Here is a 21,717-nt window from a genome sequence, read left to right on the forward strand (position 1 = left end):
AGATAAGGGGAGGCTTAGCCTGGAATGGGGGACAAATGGAATATGTAAGGAGGAGTGATAACATGCTGGATCCACACTGAGATGACCTACAACATTACGGGACTGGGGTTGAGAGGGCGAATGGGAAGTGGTAGGGGATGGTGGAGAGAGAGAAATATAAAGGTATAAAGGACAACCCAAAGGTCTTGGGTGGGAAGGCTAAACCCACTGAGAATTGGCTAGGGCAAGGTGAGAGCAGAGGCTTGTACAAAAGTGGCCCTGAAGGTAAGAGGTGGGGTGTGATTGGGACAGTAATAAGCAAATAGTTTTCTGCATGTGTAACTTCAGGTTAGCTTTGTTGGCACTCAGAAATGGGAGATGTTCACAACAATGAACTTCTGGAAATCTGGTTTTTAAATGTTAGAATCTGTCAGTATGACCTCTGTTGGTAAATACCCTACCTGTAATAACACCCAGTATGAGATCTGAGCCTCAGGGCAACAACTGTGGAGGCCTGGCCAGGATAATGTTCCCATTCTACACATGAGATAACTGAGGTTCAAAGACCTTCATCCAAGGTTATACTGATGACGAGGAACAGAATCTAGTCCAGAAGCCAATATCCTGTCTCCAAGCCCATTACCCCAGTGCCTCTGCAATCTGTGACTCATAGAGTAAGGAATCTGGAATACTTTCGGGACCATAGAGGGTGGTTGAAGGTATTTGCCGATGAACTGATTGAGTTGTAACCTTGGTAAATCAATTATGTCCCTCCCCTTTTGACTCCTGCCCCTTCAGCTGTGTGGCTGGCATCTCTATCTACTTGACTCTTCTCTTCTCCTTGACCTTTACTTCGCTTTATGGTCCTTGCGATTACTTCTTCATTTCTCTCTTCCTCTTCCAGACAAATTTCATTAAGAGCAGGATTTGGGGGTTGCCTAAAGGTCCACTATGTGTTATAGCACACACAGGACAACTAGGTGGGGGTGGTGGCATCTCATCCCTTATTTCACCCTTTCTTCCTATATAACTGGCTGAGAGCCAGGCTGTGTGGAGGAAGCAAGAGCAAATAGGAACTTAGGGGGTCAAATGTAGTAATTCTCAAGTAATTCTCTCTTGTATGGGCTCTGGACCCTTGGAGATTCTGATGAATGATCTAGCCTCTCTCCCCTCAAAATGCACATGTTCCCTTTCAATCAAAGTTTTGAATGAAATTGCAGGGATTCTCAAACTCCCCAAACAGCATTCTCAAATACTGTCGTGGCCCAAGGATCCATGGTTAAGTAGTGGTGTGAGGGTTACAGATGAGCAAACAATGGGTGGTGACTATAATGTCATCAGATGTGGAGAGGAAGAAAGATAGGGCAGGGGCTGGAAAGGTGTCTCAGTGCTGCTGGGAGGAAACCAGGGAGGACAGGTCCTCGGGGCAAGCTTGGGGTGATGTTGGCGAATACAGCCTGGTGAGGGCAGAGAACCAGGGGTCCAACCTGGGTCAAGCAGAGACCTTGCAGATAAGAAAAAACTTTCTCTCAGTGTGTCAGTCCTTCTGAAATGGCAATGATAACACTTTCCTCACAGGCTCATAGGAAGACCAAGAAGGTGATGGGTGGGAGAGCCTTGCTCCTGTGTCTGTCTTTATAGATCTTGTACTCCCTCAGAACAGGGGCCTTGCTTGTTACCTACCCTGCATCTGACAGAGCAGGCACTCCTTAAATGCCTTTGAATAACAGGTCCCAGAGTTGGTACTGTTTGAGCATCTGTTGAATAAATAAAGGCACAGAGGGGCAGAAGGAGGGAGGAAGTGGCTTGATACATCCCGAGAGGGGTGACATACCAGTTCTGCAATTGCCCATCTTACACAAACAGGCATCTTCCTAATAATGTATTTGTGTGTAAATTGAAGTCTGATAAGAAAAATCCTATTCTCCTAATGACTTTGATAATAATTTCAAACATGCTTTGCTTCTATTTCCTCTTGATTGAAAATGGGAGTTACCTAATATATTAGCCCCTAGAGCATTTTTCCTTATGTAAAAAAAGAAATGCTCAGAAAATCAGTTCTTAAGTGTATCAATAGTGATGAGGGGGGAAGATATGATCATGATCACGGGTAAACCTTTACCTTTCAAAAGACTATCATTTGCCAAGGGGAGATCCTTCAGATGTCTCACCTGCTCACCCACAGAGCCTCAGGTGGGGGTCGGGGAGAGTAAGAAAGCTCTTGCATCCAGGCTTCTGAATTGAATTATTAGCTCATTTTACGGTTTAGGAAAAGCACAACCTCGAAAGATTAAGTGGCCTGCCCAAGGTCGTGCGGCAAGTTCACTGCAGAGCAGAAAACAGTGACCATCGCTGCTACAAATGAATGCTAAGAGAAAAACTGTAGTTTCGTAAATCCCGGGTGACTTATAATGTAAAAAGTGCTCTCTCTGCTCCCAGCCCTTTCTGAGCTTTGCTGTAAGGAAGGATGACAGCAGTTTGGCACACCTGGGTCAAAATTCCAGCCCCCACTTTCCGAGCTGTGAAGCCCATGTTGGTCCAGCCTCCCTGCCCTGGGTCTGTGTGGTCTCCACTTGTAGGTCAGTTGTGCCCTGCTCCTGGAGCTGAGTGCTGGGAAATTAGAAGAATCCAGAGAAAAGTTGCCACGGCAACAGGAGAGCAGAGTGGCGCTATGGAAGGTGATCTATTGCTCAGAGCACGTCAGAGGGTTTGCTTATTTGCTTCCCATCTGGGCCCTCCAAGCTCCCAGGCATGCATTGGGGGAATGTTAATGCTACCCCCACCTCCTCTCACTCTTCCCTAGGGCGGCCACCTGCGCTCTGGGCACCTCCCGCCACCAGCCTCTCTGAGCTAGTAGCCAGAGACAGTCTAGGGAGCTGCTTTGGTTTTCAGCCTCTTTCTTCACTGGGTAATTGTCACATCACACCTCAGAGCTGGAAAGGAGTCACAGAGACCTTTTTTGGTCCAATACTCTCCTTTGACATGCAGGGAAACTGAGGCCCAGAGAAAGACAGTGATTGGTTTAGAAACACACTGTGGATAATGATGTCTTAGTCTACTTAGGCACTGTAACAAAATCTGCAGACTGGGTAGCTTCAATAACTGATATTTATATTTCCTAGTCCTGGAATCTGGAAAGTCTAGGGTCAAGGTCCTGGCTGATTTGATTCCTGGAGAAGGCTTACTGCCTGCTTGCAGATGGCTCCTTCTTTTTTGTGTGCTCACATGGCCTTTCCTCAGGGAATGCTCATGGAGAGGAGGTGAACTCTCTGGTGTCTCTTCTTAAAGGGGAACTGATTCATCATGAGAAACACCACCCTCATGACCTCATCCAAACCTAATTACCTTCTGAATGTTCTATCTCCAACTACCATCACCCAGGGGGCTAGGGCTTCAATCCATGGATTTGGAGGGACACAAAGCTTCAGTATGTAACTATGTCGAAGGGCCAGAATGGGAACTCACAGTCCAGTGCTCTTTCTGTAACACCATGCTGCTTCTCTGAGGCAGGTCAGAAGGGTGAGTTAGAGGCAGGAACCATAACATGGTGACTTGGCCAAGTCACTTCCCCTCTCTGAGTCTAATTTTCCCATTCTGATTAGTGAGGTATTGGACTTAATGATCTATGATTCTCTGCTCTATTTACAGAAATGATGTTTAACCTTTTAATGACTTGAAGATAGGTCAGAGTGAGACTCCCAATCCAAATCCTGTGATCCCATTAATTTTTTCTGGTGTCTATTCAGAAGTAATGGCAGTTTTCAGGAGCCAATGAGGGGCTTAGCCATGAAGATCTCTCCATAACAGTGTTTGGGTGCCATGACACTTTTCACACTGGATAATTATCATTTGTCGTCTGTCTCTTCACGAGGACACAGGCTTCTCTGGTGGGAAATGGACCTTGCTTTCCTGTGGCCCCCTAGTGTCTCCTGTAGAGCCTGACACAGAACAGGTACTTGGGTAGCCTTTGTGATTTGAATGAATAAACCCCACTTTACAAGATTCAGTCCATGATGGAGTGCTAGGAAGTTGTCTAAATGAAAATTCCCAAGCTCAAGTTGTAAATGCCTATTACCCACTCTGTTTACCAGCTTGTCAATTCCTTTTACTAAGAGGCAATCCATGAGATGCTCACTGGCCTGAGTCAGAAGACCCTCAAACAAGTCTTTATTCTTGGGGAAGTCAATTCTCCTCCCTGGCATTAGCTATAATGAGAGGTTTGGGCATGATGGTCCCTAAAGAGCCTTTTATCTTTAATTGCCCATAATTCCAAGATATCCAATCAGCAGTCAACATATAGCAAATATAGTAACTGAGGTTAGGATAGGAAGGAAGAAAATTCTATTTAAAGTTTAATTACAGGGGTGCCTGGATGGCTCAGTTGGTTAAGCATCTGATGCCGGCTCAGGCCACGATCTCACAGTTTGTGAGTTCAAGCCCCATGTTGGGCTTTGTGCTGACAGCTCAGAGCCTGGAGCCTGCTTTGGATTCTGTGTCTCCCTCCATCTCTGCTTCTCCCCCGCTCATGCTCTGTCTCTTTCTCCTTCAAAAATAAACAAACATTAATTTTTTTTTAAAGTTTAATTATAGCTGCATCTTGGGAACAAGGGCAGTGACATAGTAGGACTCATCCAGAGGGGCTCAACACAAACTGTCCAGATGAGTAGGAAGGAGCAGGAGGAGGCCACTGGTCAAGTTCAAGTTGGTGAGCTAAGGGGGGTTAGAGCAGGCGGGTGGGTCCTAGAAGTCAGGATCAGGGACTAGATGGGCAAGGCTGATATAGAGGAGATGTTGCCTGCTTCCTGTTCACTGACCCTCCTAGGATGGAATAGAGTACATCAAAGCCAACAGCTAAATCCTATTCTTGACTGATACTGGGACAACTTCATCATCTTTACTCTTGGAGATCACTTAATGACTATCAACTCATTGACTTTATCTGAATGAAATCCCTTTTAAAAATGTTTGTTTATTTATTTAATTTTGAGAGAGAGTGAGAGCATGAGCAAGTGGGGGAAGGGCAGAGAGAGAGAGAGAGAGAGAGAGACAATCCCAAGTAGGCCCTGCACTGATAGTGCAGAGCGTGATGAGGGGCTCAATCCCATGAACTGTGAGATCATGTCTTGAGCCGAAATCAAGAGTCAGCTGCTGAGCTGACTGGGCCATGCAGGTGCCCCTAAATCCCAAGTTTTAAGCTAGTTTTATGAGTGCATAATTTTGGAGAAAGACCTAACTCTTCAGTACAGCACTTAAGTCTGCTTTTCTCTCTGCATACTCTGAGCAACTCTCAGTTTCTTCCAGGTACCATACTGTCTCATGCCTTGGTACCAGCACATGTGCTCCCTCCCTTCTTTCATATTCTCCTGGACAATTTTTACTCACGGCTCAAAACTCAGTTTAAGCTTCACTTCCTTTAGGAAGCCTTCTTTGATTTTTCCTTCCTCAAATCTAGATTAAGGATCTTATTACATGCTCCCATAGCTCCCAGTATTCTCTTATCACATCCACTAAAACATTTCTTTATTTCATTGCTTTCTCACTAAGAACACTCAAGGGTAGGGATTCTTCACTGCTTGTCTTCAGGGCCAAGCACAGCACAATAATCAATGAATTTTTTTTTAGTGAATAAATGGATGACAAATAAAAAATGGAATATAACTTTCAAGGTCCAACTATAGTATTTCTGTTAGCACAGGACAAAAACGGTTGGGTTTTAAGTCCTTAAGAACTTCATACAGTCCATCAATGGATAATGAGAAATGTTTGCAATTAGCATACTCTTTGTTGGGTGGGAAATGCTGTAGGTGGCAAATATGTTCATTTTCAGTGTTTTATGGACTAAGCGTCCCCTGTGCTTACATAAGTTAGCAAACATCATACATGTCCTGTTTGGTGGGTGCTTTGGGAAATACTAGAACTCAGCTAGCCATAGGGTCTCTGCCAGGCCCTTCTGAATTGGCATTTTGCATGGTAATGGAGTGTGGAGGAAGACCTTTTGCTGTTTCTTAGTAAGTCTGTGTGTTCCTTCATGCTGGTGTTTCCTTCAGGGAACACCATGAGGAAATGTATTCTTCAGGAGTTTGGTTGAACGGGGAGGTGGGTGGGTGGGTAGGGCAGGGCAGAGAAGATACAGAGGGTGAAACTGTAAAATATACAGAGGATAAACTCTATGAACCCCCTTGAGGAATATTCTCATGAGGAAGACAGTCGTTCAAGTGACTAGTGGCACTTATCCCTCTGGCATTTCACCTCTCCCTGGAGGTGCTCCCACTTTGATCCTTCTTCTGCCTCTATCTGTAAAAGAATCCTATTGAAGCTAAATAAAAAATGTTCTCAGGCTGAGCTGAGACAAGCTCTCCAGAGAGAGGTGGGATGGGAGGGACAATGCACCTTTGCTGCCCTTAGTTGGCCTCCCTGTTGGGGGTTCACACTGATACCTGCTCTTCTTCATGCTTGTCATTTGGGGGACCCACTCCTCCTTGCCTCTAACTCAGCTGTGGGAAAAATCAGAGCCACCCTTTGGTTTTTCTCAGCATCATAGACATAGGCTCAGTTTTCAGAAAGATCTTTACCAAACCGTACGGGAAATTGACAAAGACAAGACTGCTACCATAGCTAAAAAACCTCACAAAGCAAAACAGTAATACAGCTGAGATGGAGAGCCCAGAACTCCTGTCCATTATAGCTGGTTCCCCTGAATCTGCTTCATTCTTCTCTAAAGGAAAATGCCAAGCACCCTTTTGTTGAAGCCTTGGATATTCCCATCTTTAGCCCTGTCTTTTCAAGTGGAGGTCTAGGATCTGTACTTTTGTGGTCACACACACAGTGACCACTGTAACATGAGAAGGTACTATAGAGAGAGTTTAGACATGGAGGCTGATTGTATTCTCCAAGATAGTTTCACATACATGTGTCCCATTTCACATGTTCTTCCAACTGTGTGACATTGATACTCACCCATTAAGAAGTGAGATCTATGTTCCCTCTACTTGAGCATGGTGGATCTTTGTAACTGCCTTGATTAGAAGGACATGGTGGTAGGACACTGCATGACTTCTGAGCCTAGGTCATAAAAAGTGATACAGTTTTCACCTCGTGTCAACATGCATGGTGGGGGCCCAAGCAGACATGTGAGAAGTCTGGTTACCCTCGGCCATGTTGGAGAGACAACAGAGAGAGGTGACATAGAGACAGAAAAAGATGCTCACAGAGCCCAAACTGCCAGCTACTTGAGTCTTCCCAGCATCAACCACCAGTGAATGAATCTTCAGGCGATTCTAGCGTCCAGTTCTGGAAGCTTCCAACTGATGGCCCAGACATCAAAAATCAGAGAAAAACCTTTCCTGCTGGGTACTATTGAATTCCTGACTTCCCCCCACCCCTACAAATCCATAAGCACAATAAATGGTTGTTTTATGCCTGTTAGGTTTTGGGGCAATTTGTTATACAGTATTAGATAACCTGAGCAAATACAGAGAGAATTTTCATAGCTTTGGTGCTGAGCTGTTTGTTAACTTCCATCACTGTCTACTTTCTATCCTGCTGTTGACCATTGGCACTTTTCACCTCTTGATTCCTCCTCCATTTAAGACTTCATCTTGTCTCTTTGGATGTTGCTTTTTCTGGCCACCAGCTTTATATTCCCCACTGGTGATGAAGCTTCTGCTTTTGCTGGCTTTCCTCCTCTGCTCTCTCTTTCCACCATCTTAGCTCAGGATTTTCCACCATGGCACAGACTTCTCACAGGAGGCCCTGGAGAGGGGCCTGGATACCAGGCACTGGACAGTATGGAAGGCAATGTCCTCTTTGGTTATCTTAGCTCAGGCCGCTGTAACAGAATACCATCGACTGGGTGGCTTAAATTCTGGAGGTTGGCAAGTCCAAGATCGAGGTGTCAACTGATTCAGTTTCTGGTGAGATCTCTTTTTCTGGCTTGCAGTCAGCTGCCTCCTTTCTATGTCTTAACATGACAGAGAGCAAGCAAGCTCTGGTCTCTCCCTCTTCTTAATAAGAATTCTAATCCCATTTTACAAGCTCCACATTCATGACTTTCTAAATTCAATACTTCCCAAAGTCCCCACCTCCAAATACTATCATGTTAGGGCTTCAACATATGAATTTTGGGAGACACAAACATTTAGTCCATAATACTTGTGAACCTCACCTTCTCAGGCAATACTCATCAAAACTGAAACTATCCAGACACAACCTCACAACCTTCCTGCTCTTTAGGATAGAGAAAGGAGACTGGAGGCACAGACGAAAAGGTCCCTCTGTTTTTCAGTGAAGACCATCATGAGTAAAACCCTGGGAGCAAATGCAAAGAGACCCCAGGAACCAAAATATCAAGTGTCCCAAGCAAATGCCCATTGCTGAGAAGGTTTCCAGGGGAGTCAAGCAAAAGCCTGTCACAGACCCGCCTTTTCCAGGAGTGATGGGCCTGACACATGAAGAGCCAAGAGGAGTTTATAGCAGAGGATGTCTCTGGTATCTGAATCCACTTTGAGAATGAGCTAGATGCTTTGGAAAGGAGATGGATGAGCCTGAGTCACCTAATTGGAAAGAATCCAGAGGTAGGAATTAGACAATGTCAAGTCCTTGTCTTCTGTTGCTTGCTCCATGTGACTGCAGACAAGTCACTTTACTTCCTTGAGCCTTCCTTTTCTTTCTGTAAATGGGAGTAACTCTAGCCTGTTTGTCTTTTCCCAGGGCTGTTCTGAGGATCAAATGACGTAATACACAGGAAGATGCTTTAGCTGAACACTTAACACATACCATGCTGAGTGTTGGGCGCTCTACTGGTGTTATATCTCTTATTCCTCATAATAATCCTGCAAAGTAGGACTCATTACCCTGTGTTACAGCTGAGGACACAGAAGACAGAGGGGCCACACAACTCACCCAAGGTCACCCAGCTAGTAAGAGGTGGAGCTGACATTCCAGCTCAGATGTACCCGGTGCTGAAGACAATGTTCTTTCTATTAGACCATGATTACTACTATTGTTTTTGTTGATTGTATGCCTCTTGTAAGACCCATCTTGGGAGCATATTCTTAGTGTAGGGCACATGGTGGTGCTTGCATCATGACAAAGTACCTGGTTGTACCCAACTTCCCTTATTCTCAACCCCATGAACCACATTCCAACTAAATTAATCAGATTTCTGTAGTGCTATCTCCCAAGGAGGTCTCAATTCCTAATATCAAGGTCCTGGGGGAACATAGAACCAGAAATGAAGCCCCCACTGAGGTTGATGAGAAGAGGAGGACTATTTCCAGGCCCTCTGATGGCATAGATGAGGTGAGACAGCATCCCCCAGGACATCCACCCTGGGGATAACTGATGTGAAGCTCAGTGCCTGCAGCTTAGGGGGCAAAAAAGGGAGCCCACAATGCAAGCCTGAACAACCTTCCTTGACTGGAGTGAGCAAAATTTCAGCATACTCTCCAACCCAAAATGCTCCATAATTGCCTTTTTGTCCCAAGTACAGCATCCCTAAACAGGCAGCCTAGCCACATTGGCAAAATAGACAGCTAAGCATGCATGCCACACTCTGCTTTCCAACAAATTAGCCTAGAACATGTGGATTCTGACCACGGAGCATCAATGTAAGGAGAAATGGAAATACAGGTGCAAGACTTTCATCAAGGATAGCTCTCCTGCTGGGTGGAGGCTAGAAGGAGGTAGTTCTGGCTCCTTAGTAATCCAAACCATGGCAGAGCAATGTTACTCAAAGACCCTGGCCCATCTCTGAAAGCAGGTTGGAGGGGTGTGTGTGAGGGACTCCATGTCTCCCATTTGAAATGAAACTCGAAAGTACAAAGCAGATCATTGATTATTGTTGGGAAATCTGTCTCCAGGAAGTAGCTGATTTGAAGAATCCCTACTGGGATCCTCTCTTGAGTAAACCATGGTAGAGAAGAAAAGCCTTCTGACTAAGAGAGCCTTCTGACTATTATTTATTGCCACTTGGGTGAGTTCCTGTGTGTGTGTGTGTGTGTGTGTGTGTGTGTCTGTGTGTGTCTGTGTGTGTACGTGTGTTCATGTGCACATATGAGCAGGAAGCAAGCATTGTTAAATACAAGGGGTTCATGGGAAGTTACCACACCATAAATTGCACAGGAAACAACTAAAAAAACACAACAAAAAGCTAGTTGGCTTTTTTTTTCAGTGTCAATCTTATTAAAACCTTCCCTTCCCTTTCCCCAAGACTTGGTTTCCGTATCTTGACTTTGCCACTTACTTATCCCTGTGACCTAGTTGTGTTGCTTACTTTCCCTGTACTCCCGTTTCTTCACCTGTAAAATGGGATCATCTTATGTTCATCAGGGCAAAGGGAGGGAATCAAATGACAAGATGTGTGTGAAAAGCACTTGCAAACTATAAATACACTTTGGGATTTGTTTTTGATGGGAAGAGGGTGAACATAAATGGTAGAGAAAAGCAAATTTCAAAGCAGCATGTGTTTCCTCTTCATGGGAATGAGGTCTGGAGGGACTCTAATCCTCAGAGATTGTGCTTTAAGGCTCTGAGAAGATTGGTTCCACAGCCTCTGAAATGAATTGGAAATTGAAACGAGAAAGCTAAAGCAATTGTGTGTGTTTATTTGAGTGGGGCATGAGAGCAGATGTTGGGGACTTGCGAGGAGATCTCTGCATTCTCCCTGGTGGAGGTGAGTGGGGAGGTGGTCATACCACTGGGAGAGTGGAGGCCCCAAGCAATAGCTTGAACCCAGGAGAAATAGGGCCAGAAAGAACACTCGTGGGAAGAAATCTGCTCCTCTCCTCAGGCTGACCCTCTCCACCTCTTGATGCTGGAGCCAAACAAGATGGGATAGTATAGTGGCTGAGCCAGCTCACATACTTTCTGGCTGGAGTATCCATTTTTCAGAGAACCATAGCAGGGCTGAGTGTGTGGTGGGATCAGGCAGCTATGGGTGGCCATAACAAGTCATATGGGTGTGGAGAGCAGTGGGCAGCTGGTGTTAGGGCAGAAGCATGATGGGGCTTCTGACTCTGTTTCCCACTGCAGGAGACAACCCCCTCTTCTCTGTCTGCACTTTTCTTGGAACCTCATATCTTACTCAGGTAGGGGTCTGGGGGCCGTCTCCATCAGCGGTGCTCTTGGGACACTGGTGACCTTGGGCAGGGGTAGGATGGGAGTGGGGGTCAGGATCAGTGAGCAGGGGCGAGTGGGTCTGAACCTTCAGTGGCAGAGCTAAGGAGCACTGACTGTGAACAAATCTGGTGCTTGCCAAAAAGGGCACTTGGGGAAAAAGAACAATATGCCCCTATATGCTAAACCACTGATTTGTAATGGAGTCCAGAGGATATGGGGTACATTTGTCCAGAAAGGCAGAGGAATAATATTTCAGATACTAGGAAAAAAGGAATGTGGCTGTTGAATGGGCTCTCCCTCAGCATAGTGGCAGACACAGAAGGGCAGAAGGTGTGAGTGTGTGATTATATGGATCTGTGGGTGGAGTCACAAGCCAGGAGTCCAGGGAACAGAGGTCTAGTCCCAACATCCCATTTGGACCCCATGGGACCCTGAGTCAATCTTTTACTGATAGAGGAAGGGTCTTCCAATACTTAAGCACCTTCTATGTCCTGAACAGGGCACTGAGCACTTTTAGACAGAGATCATCTTAGTTTGAACCATAGCCCTGAATGGTATGAGGATTTATCTCTATTTTATAAATGAAGAAAATGAAGTCCAGAGAGGTTGGGACTCTCATAGATTATGCCCTCAATTACATCTCTAAGATGGGCCTAAAAATCTATATTCTAAGAAATCTGTATTTTTAAAATACTCCTTAGGCAATTCTGAGCGAAAACCATAATTATTTATTTATTCATTCATTTATTTAACAGATACTTTTGAGTGCCTATCATGTTCTAGACACTACTGAGATTGTAGATACAAAACGGTGAACAAAATAGTCCTTGTGGAGTTTATGCTCCACTGAGGAAAAACAAATAATGAAGAAAGAAAGAAATATATACATAGTATGTCAGATGATAATAAATGTTATATTGAAAAACAAGGCAGGTTAAAGGGCCAGAGTGCCGTGGTGGGGATGTTTGCTGTTTTAACAATGTTGGTCAGGTAAGGCCCCACTGATAAGGTAACATTTGAATGGGCACCTGAGGGAAACAAAGGAGTGAGCCATGTGACTCTGAGGGAGGAGTCTTCCAGTAGAGGAAGCTGCACATGAAAAGGCCCTGAGGCAGGATTGTGCCAATATGTTCAAAGAGAAACAAGTTGGCCTGTGTTCCCAGAGTAGACAGAGGGAGATGGAGAGTAGTAGGAGATGAGGTCAATGAGGTAACTGGCAGACCACGTGGGACTTTTCAGGCCTTTGTGAAAAGAGTTCAACTTTCACCATGAATGAGATGGGGAACCATTAAAAGATTGTCACAGCCAAGTTCCACAGAATGTCTTGTATTTTAAAAGATAATTCTATTTTAGGGGCACCTGGGTGGCTCAGTCGGTTAAGTATCCAACTTCAGCTCAGGTTATGATCTTGTGGTCCGTGAGTTCAAGCTCCGAGTCAGGCTCTGTGCTGACAGCTCTATTCCAGCTTCAGATTCTGTGCCTCCCTCTCTCTGCCCTTCCCCTACTCTCTCTCTCTCTCAAAAATAAATAAACATTAAAAAAAAGAAAAATAAATAAAAGATCATTCTATTTTGGTTGCTGTCTAAAAAGGGGACTAAAGAGGTGCAAGGAAAGAAATGAGGAGACCAGTTAGGAGGCCCTGAAATAAGCTCTGAAGTAATAACAGTGGCAGGAATCCTAGAGGTAGTGAGATGCTAATGAACTGAATGCAAGTTATGAAAAAGGAGAGCAATGAGGGATGGGTCCAAAGTTTTGGTCTGAGTAATTGAAAGTGTTAGGGAGCAATTTACTGAGATGGAAAATAATGAAAGATAAGTAGTTTTGGAGTTGGGGATAAGATCTTGACTATGGACATACTGAGTTTAATATGTCTACTAGATATCTAAATGGAGATATTGAATAGGCAGTCAGATTTGTGAGTCTAGGACATGGTGATGTCTGGGTTGAAGATATTCATTTGGGAAATGTAAGTATATGGGTGGTGTGTAAAGCCATGAGATTGGATGGGATGTTCTAGAGATTAAGAAAATATGTGTGTGCCTTAGGATATTCCAGGGCTTAGAGGTCGGAGAGATGAAGAAAATTAACATATAAGACTGAGAAGGAGTAGCCAGTGAGTAAAAGGAGAGCCAAGAGAGAATAATGTTTCAAAAGCCAAGCGAAGAAGATGTTTCAAAAGCATTTGATATAAGCAATCAACTATGTCATATGCTTTTGATGGTCAATGTTGAGACCTAAATCTTAGCTGTTGTGTTTAAAAATATAGAGGTCAAAGAGTTATTGTCATGAAATAGTGGTGATTGAGTTCTCAAATCTGATTCTATGCAGTTTCAGTGCATGTAAAAAAAAATTTTTTTTTTTTAGCCAAAAACATTTATATAAGTTCTGCATCTGATAATGGAGGAGTAGCTCTTGTTGGACCGATTTTCCCACCAACAACATCTAATGACTCTGGATAAAATATTAAAAAAAAAAAACTTGAAGGTACTAGAAAGCAACTGAAAGCAGGGAGAACTTGAAGAGAAGTCCATATTTGGAAAAAAAGGAATGAAACTAGCTGAATTTCACATTTTATTTTGTACTTAATAGTAGAACTCAGTTTGCAGTGCTACATCAGGTAACTGAAACTCGTAGAAAATCCTTAGGTTTACCAGCTTGAAAAATCAGAAGACAAGATTTGGGATGAGCAGAGCATCTAGAAAATGGAAGGAGGAAGATACCAGGAAGGAGAGATCCATAGAGGGGAAGCCTTAAACTTGGTGTATATATTTTCCCCAATTCTTTTTCTGAGTGACCCCTGAACTACACATATGCAGAGCAGATTCAAGCAACCCAGCTAAGGGAAAAACAAAACAAAACAAAACTGAATCGAGATTTCAGCTGCTACCCATCACAGGAGAGACAAAGTTTGAAGTCTGAGTTCATCTCAATTAAATGCTTTCTGAAAGAAAAAGTAATACTACTTAAAGGATCATAACAGAATTTAGAATCTCCCCAATATATCAACCACAATGTCTAAGATATAGTTCAAAATTACCAGATATTTGAAGAAACAGAAAAAAAAAAACTGGGCTTGAGATGACCCAGATGTTGAAATTAGCAGACATTGATTTTAAAGACGCTATCATAATTTGCTCAAGGACATAAAGGAAAATACACTTCTAGTGAACAAAAAGGTAAAAGAATAACACATCTCAGTAGAGACACAAAGGAGAACCGAATGGAAAATCTAGAACTAAAAAAAATAACACAAACAAGTCTTTTGCTGTATGATTTTAATAACAAATTAGAAACTATATAAGAATCACAAAATTAAGAGATTAATAGAAATTATCTAATCTAAAGAACAGAGAGGAAAAAATAAAGAAGAAAAAAGGAATAGAGTTTCAGTGACCTTCAGGACAATGTCAAAAGTTCTAACATAGGTGTAATTGAAGTCCCAGAAAGAAGTAACAGAAAACAGGACAGAAAAAAAAATATTTGAAGAATTCATGATCAAAATATTCTTAAATTTGGTAAAGATACACATTTACAGAATCAGTAAATTCAGCTAGTTCCAAGCAAAATAAACATAATAGAAACCATACCTAAACACATCGTAATTGAATTATAAACAAAATATTTAAAATAAGTTTTTTAATGTTTATTTATTTTTGAGAAAGAGAGAGAGACAGCGTGAGTGGAGGAGGGGCAGAGAGAGAGGGGGAGACACAGACTCCAAAGAAGGCGTCAGGCTCTGAGCTGTCAGCACACAGCCTGACGCAGGGCTTGAACTCAAGAAATGTGAGATCATGATCTGAGCTGAAGTTGGACGCTTGACTGACTGAGCCACCCCAGTGCCCCCTAAACAAAATATTTTCTGAGTGCCTTGTATGTGCCAGTCACAATTGTAAACACTATTAATATAGGAATGGGGAAAACTTCTAAAGTCTCTGCCCTCCCAGACCTACATTTTAGTGGGGGATTCAGAAAATAAATTAGTAAATATATATAAAATATAATGTCAGTATGATACAAGCAGTATAAAGAAAATAAGATACAACAAAATGTGAAATAAAGGAAAACAGAGCTAGGTGAGGGATGAGTTAATGAGGGTGTGCTGGTTTGAATCACATTTTTCCCCCATCAAATTGTGTAAGTCAGTCCAAAACTGTCCATTTCAAGCTGCTCTTCAATGAGCATGTGGGAATAGCTTATATCTATTGAGAACTTATTCTGTGCTGAGTACTGTTGTGGTGTTCTACACATATTAGCCCATTTAATATTCACAGTAGCTCTTGAAGCAGGTACTATTATTGCCCTCACCTTAAAAGCAAGGACATTGAAACAAGAGAAGTGAAGTTATTGCTGAAGTTTACACAGCTCCAGGGTCCATGGTCTGGATCATTACAGTACACTGCCTCTATAAACAGAATTCTTCAGGTGACTTACCTGAATAATTTATCATCATTGTAATCCTAGGTAGCAATTATTGTTCACTGATGATAGCCCTAGCACTCTCCAATGTGTTTTGCCTAATTATTTTCAATCCTCACCATCACCTCACAAGAGAGGCTTGAGGATCTCCATTTTATTGATGAAGATTATCAGAGAGTAGATAGGCCAAGTAATTTATCCAGGGTCCTACAACCTTTGAAAAGAGAAGCTAAGCATTCAAATCTGGATCTGATATGTTCCAAAGTGTGGAAAGTTTTTCCCTATTTGGGTCAGTCTAGCTAGAGAATACTTTTACAAACTACAGGCTGTATAAAATGGTTGTGATGACCTCTTGTGAATTTCTCTTACATACTAACTTTCACTAACTTCTCATGCCAACCGCTAATGTCCAATTTCACAGTGGCTTTGACCCCACCACATTCACCCTGCACTGTCCCTTCTCCCTACCTTATCTTCCAGGCAAACAGGAATACTCGGGATTTCTCCAATCTCTCTGATTCTCATCTTCTGTAATTTGTCAATTTTCTTTTCTCTTCCAGATCCCTAGTCCTTGCACAGACAATCTGCAATCTAAAAGCATTATTCTATTCTTCTAGGTTTAGTCTAAAAAATCCTTTCCCATGAAGACTGCTTATGTCCTTTCAACTTCTGACCCTCACCTCCTGGGACTTGTTTTCAGTCTTGGAATGCCTATGATTCAGACAATCCAGAGGCTGTCACTCTGGGCAAGTCATTGGCCCCCTCATTGCAAGAATATGAAAGAACCCAGGGATCATTCCATGTCCTTTGCTCAAAATAAAAGATTAGGACCCATTGGAGATCCATAGGGTCCCTGAGCAATACCAGTGCAGCAGCCAAATGGGTAGAGCCTTGCATAGCAGGACTCCTATTACTCCTACTCTGCAGGGGATGCTGATGCCCCACAGTGGGCACAAGGTAGGGTTGGATGGCACTTTTTCCTACTGAGCATGGAATAGAGGCTTTGGAGCCAGTAGATCTGGGATTTAAGCCCACATGTATCTATGTGATCTTTGGGCATATCTAATCCCATTGCCTCAGTTTCCTCCTCCCTTTCTAACTTTTCAGTCATAATGGCTTCACCAGAGATTGTTGCAATCTTATCATGAGCATGACATAAAGATGTGCTGTGCATATTTCTCCCATTTGTCCTCCCTGTTGGCTACATGTGGTGATCACTAGCTTTGCTTGAAAGGCTTAGGTAGTAAAGTTAAGGGAAGCCCCTATGTTATTTAGTGAATTCTTAGACAGAGAGCATCTGGCCTCTGAACCCCAGAAGCTGCCTCAGCTGGCTTTGAGGGCTGGCAGCTGCACAGTCCTGCCATGAATGACGGGTTTGTCTGCTGGTCCAGGGAAGTGACTGGGACTTCCTTCCTTCCACCTTACCCTCCTCCCTTCTGGCTCTATTCTAGGTGGTTCATGTTCTTTTCCTCATCACTGTCTAGTCTCCCAAGCATGTGCATAGAGCCCCCTCAAGAGGAAGGGCAGCTGAACTGACAAAACGCATTGCAAATGGAATTATGGAGCAGGCTGTTGGCAGGGGATGACAGCCGGTGACTGGACCCAGAGCAAAGGACCCATAACCAGGCTGTCTTCCATAGTGGTGGTGGTTGTTTCAGGAGGCAGTGGGGTGGGACCTCATACCAGCCACACTTCAGAGTAAGCAGACCTGCGTTCACATCCTTGCTCTGTCACTCACTTGCTGGGTCAGAGACCAATCGAGTTGCACACCTTTCTCAAGTCTCAGTTTTCTCATCTGCAAAATGGGGCTGATGATAATTTATGACACCTCAGTGGCTGTAAAGGTTAGGTAAGTCCAGCAAGTAAAGCACTGAATACAGTGCCTGGGGCACACGCAGTAAATGTTTCTCCTTTGTCAGCAGTCAGGAAACTGGTTCCAACACCATATCCACAACTCGTCTCCCAAATACCCAGATTCCACAGGACTCTGGCACCTGGAAACAGATCAGGAGGTGAGAATTCCTGTGGACGCTCAGACACCATCTGGAGGCTCCCGTTACATATTCTAAACCTTACACCCTTGCTCCTTTGTCTCCATCTTGCACCTTGTGTTGTTCCTTTAAGGCCTCTTATGAAATGTAGGCAATCAGACTTGCTTGATTTTTCTTCCCAGGGATACTGTGAGGACCATCAAGGTAATCTACATCAAACAGCTTTTAGATGATCAGCTGTAGCACGCCAATCAGTTACAGCTACTATGACCTTTGCTACGGCTACTAGAGGGCATTGGCAGTGGGAAAGCGACTAGGGAAAGGGACCACGTGGCTCATAAGCTGAAGATGGGGCTTGAAGACAACAGACCAAGTTCAACCGACTCCACAAACATCTTTCCCATCATCATCAATACGTGGCTTTGGCGCTCTGCACATAGTGGGCATATAGTCTTGCACAGAGTCTTGCACATAGTCTTGCACAGAGTAGGTCCATAATAGGACTCAGTCAAGAATTGGTCACGCTGATTCTCGTCACAAACATGATGATGGTGATAATGCTATAAACACTGATTAGGTACCTACTCTATGCTAGGCACTCCGGGTGCCTGCTATGTAAATTCCATCTCTGAGGTAGAAAGTACCTTCATCTTCTTTTTTTTTTAACGTTCATTTATTTTTAAGAGAGACACACACAGAGTGTGAAGAGTGTGAGTGGGGGAAGGGCACAGAGAAAGAGGGATACACAGAATCTGAAGCAGGACCCAGGCTCCAAGCTGTCAGCCCAGAGCCCAACGCGGGGCCCGAACTCACCAACCATGAGATCACGACCTGAGCCGAGGTCGGATGCTTAACCAACTGAGCCACCCAGGTGCCCCAGCACCTTCATCTTCTACAGGAGAAAAATAACAGGCTCAGGGAGGTTAAGTGGCATGCCCACCATCACACAGCTGGCCATAACAGAGACCTATCTGTGTCCAGATGCTTCTATATGCAGAACTCATATTCTTGCCTCCAGGGTCTCAGCCAAGCTCTTAGTTTTAAATTCTGAGAGTGGCGGGCATCCTAGACCGGAAGGTAATCATCAGTGTTTCAAAGGCTGGCTCTTCTGCAGGCTTGGACAGCATAGTCACAGGCTGTGAGGCTGTCCCCTTGATCCCACAGCAAGGGGACAAACATTTGCCTCCCCCTGCCCCCTGCAAAGTCCTTGCACTGCAGGAGGCCTGACTATGGGTCAGCATAGAAGAATGCGTAAAGGGGTTCTTCATGAGTGCCTCTTAATAGCTGCTGTTCTGCATATTGCCAGCCCTGGGCATCTCTGTGGCCTCTGCAAGGTCCAGCCCTCCCTGGCAAATAGATGGTGTGCCACCAGGGTGGTTAACATGCCCCAAATCATGCCTTTTGTGTTTGCTTTTACTGCTGAGCACCCAGAGTGCACACTCACCAAGAATTTCTCCAGTGAGGAAAATCAGTGAAGATAGGCCAATGGAGGCAGGTTTGTATTTTACAGAAGAGCTGGAATCACTGCTCACAGTTCTAGATGGCAGGGATTGGGGCCTTGGAGAGGGAGACCCATGGCTTTTCCCAGCAGGCGGCTTGTATCAACACGTAGTGGGTGACTGTACCTTCTTTGTCCATTAAGAACAAAGAATTGTTATGCATCCCTAGTAGGCATGAGGGTTGTTCAGAGAGGATTTATTAGCTCTGAAGCCAAAACTTGACATGTATTTTTTTCTGGAAATGCCATGTTAGGAATTCTTTTTTATGAAACGGAGGGCAAACTGACTTGCTTGGGGCAGGTTGGGTCACAGTCTCCCTGGGCTGTGGCATGGTGGGTGGGACCCTGCATGTATCAGCAGCTACTACCTCTGAATCCCACAGCTGGACCCCTTCACCCTTCTTCAGTGCAGACCATATTCAGGCCTCCTGCAATACAGGGGCTGTTTGGGGACAGTTTGAACCCTGGATGACAGATCAAGGGGACAGCCCAGAAGCCAGTGATTATGCTGTCCAAGGCAGTTGCAGGACAAACCATGGCTGCTTTTGCCCTCTGCAGGTCCCACGTGGCCACAAGCCTCCCTCATCAGACTCTCTGCTCTTGTGTCCTCTTATCCAGGCAGATGGGGGAAAGCTCTGGCTCTGGAGTCAGATAGCCCCAACTCAACTCAGCCACTACTGGTACATGCCCCAGAGTGAGGCACCAAAACCCTCGGTCCCTCCCCTGCTCCTCAGTGGTAAGGTAAGGTTAGTGATGATAACACCACCTGGGAAGTTCATTCTGAGGAAGTGGGAAGAGCTGAGCCCAGGGCCTGGCACATAGTAGGTGTTCAAAATCTGGTAGCTATTTCCATGACCACGAAGGATATGAAAACATAGGTCATGGCAAAGACAGGCCTGGGCTCAAATCCTACCTTCTCCATATACTAGTTGAATGGCATTTCGCACGTTCTGTAAATTCTCTGAGTTTCAGATTCCCCTGGCAGGGTCCCACAGCAATTTGTCCACCCCTCCAGGAGAGCATTTATCACATAGATTACAATGACTCGATTGCATATTTTTTTCTTTCATTAGAGAGCTTGAGGGCTTGGCCATGTGGGAATTGTGTTTGCATCCAGGATGTCCATATAAGAATGGGAAACCATGCATGCTAACTTGTCTTCATGGAAATGTAAGTGTATTTACTTCTTTTTCATTTAAAAACAGTATGTTCAGCCCCTACCTCCTAAGAGCACAGCATACTTTCCACGTTGCTGATATCAGGGAATGGATGTACAAGACGTTGTCTCGGAATGACTGGCAACTGCAGGCTTCATGGCAAAAAGTCATCCCAATATCAATAGCACGTTGACCTTTTGACTCATAGTCTGCCCTTTTGTGAGTTTGACACAGTGGATCAATTTTTCCATGTCTCAATGTCTAGACATTGGGAGACAGTCAGTTTTAGACAGCATCAGGGCCCCACCCTAGGCCCCATTCTTGGCCTGACAAATCCCCTGTTTCTGTCAATGACTCAGAGAAATACAATGAGCTTTTGCTCATCAAATTTGCAGATGACAAGACAGTGGCAGAGATGGTGATTATGTCAGATGACAGAATCAGGATCCAAAATGATCACAATAAGCTGGAACAAAGGGTCAACTCATTTAGCAGAGATTAATATTGGACCAGAAACCAAGTGCACAGGGATTGGAGGAGGGTGGAGTGACTTAGCAGAAGCATGTGGGGACAAAGGCTTGTTTACTTAGGAGTGAGTTAGACACAAGCCAGAGAGTGGTGTGGCCATTAGGAGTGGAAGCCGAGTGTGTATTTTTAAAAGTAGAGGTTCCAAAAGGAAGGAGGTGATAATCCCACTGGACTAGCGTCGGATCTGATAGCATGTGGATGCTGATGCTCACTTCTGGCCCCCATACTTTAAGTGAGGCATTGACAAAGTGGTCCATGTACCCCAGAGAAGTGATCTGATACTGAGGGCACTGAAGTCCGAGAAACTGGGAGAATGTTACCCTGTAGGATTGAGGCTGAAGAAGGAACATGACCACCCTTTGCAAGTGTCCAATTTTGTCACATTGAAAAGTCATTTTGTAAGGCTAATGGAAAGAATTAATGTTAATTGGTAAAAGTGTCAGCCAGGCATATTTCTGCTCTGTGTAAGAAAAAATGTTCTAATAAGTCAGTGCTACTCACCAGGGGAATGAGCTGCCCTGTGATGCTGGGGCTCTCCTTTGCTTGCACTATTTGTCAGGAATTTAAGGGAGGGATTTCAGTGTTGGAGGGATGTGTCAACTTCCAGTGCCATCCACACTCGAGAGGCTAAAATTCCAAATTACATTTGTTTTCATGTTACTTTAATAATCTGAGTTTCCCCAAGCTGTCTCATTCTGAGGAATTGGGGGAGGACAGTGGGCAAGTGGCCTTAACAGAGAGGCATGCCATGTTGTATCTGTCGTGCCAAGGTTAGATCATTGACCTTGAATGAAGGTCATGTTCTCTCTGTGCTCAGGGTAAGCTCCTTACTGTAAGGCTTCTTATTTTCTCATGCACATAGACTCAGTCCTGAGGCATGCCCAACTAAAGCTGAATCCTTGGAATATTGAGCCTGAGCCCAGACCCATACTCTTGATAACTAACTGAATTGTTTGCATTGTAAATCTATACATTTCACTCATACTCCCAATGCCGTTGGTAAACCCCTGGAGGACAAGGCCATACGTGT

At 44.3% G+C, this 21,717-nt stretch overlaps 1 protein-coding gene and 1 long non-coding RNA gene across 2 annotated transcripts in view; one reads left to right on the top strand and one right to left on the bottom strand.

Annotated features, from left to right (window-relative positions):
* ASIC2 (acid sensing ion channel subunit 2) overlaps nucleotides 1–21,717 on the bottom strand; it is a 1,012,019-nt gene that overhangs the window by 336,856 nt on the left and 653,446 nt on the right. The gene's annotated exons all lie outside the window — the stretch shown is intronic.
* On the top strand, nucleotides 830–9,398 carry LOC123381992. The gene is made up of 3 exons (XR_006589687.1): nucleotides 830–1,439; nucleotides 8,264–8,552; nucleotides 8,689–9,398. It is a non-coding gene; the product is annotated as an uncharacterized LOC123381992 (long non-coding RNA).

Source organism: Felis catus, chromosome E1 (assembly GCF_018350175.1).
Source record: "Felis catus isolate Fca126 chromosome E1, F.catus_Fca126_mat1.0, whole genome shotgun sequence".
Classification (NCBI taxonomy): domain Eukaryota; kingdom Metazoa; phylum Chordata; class Mammalia; order Carnivora; family Felidae; genus Felis; species Felis catus.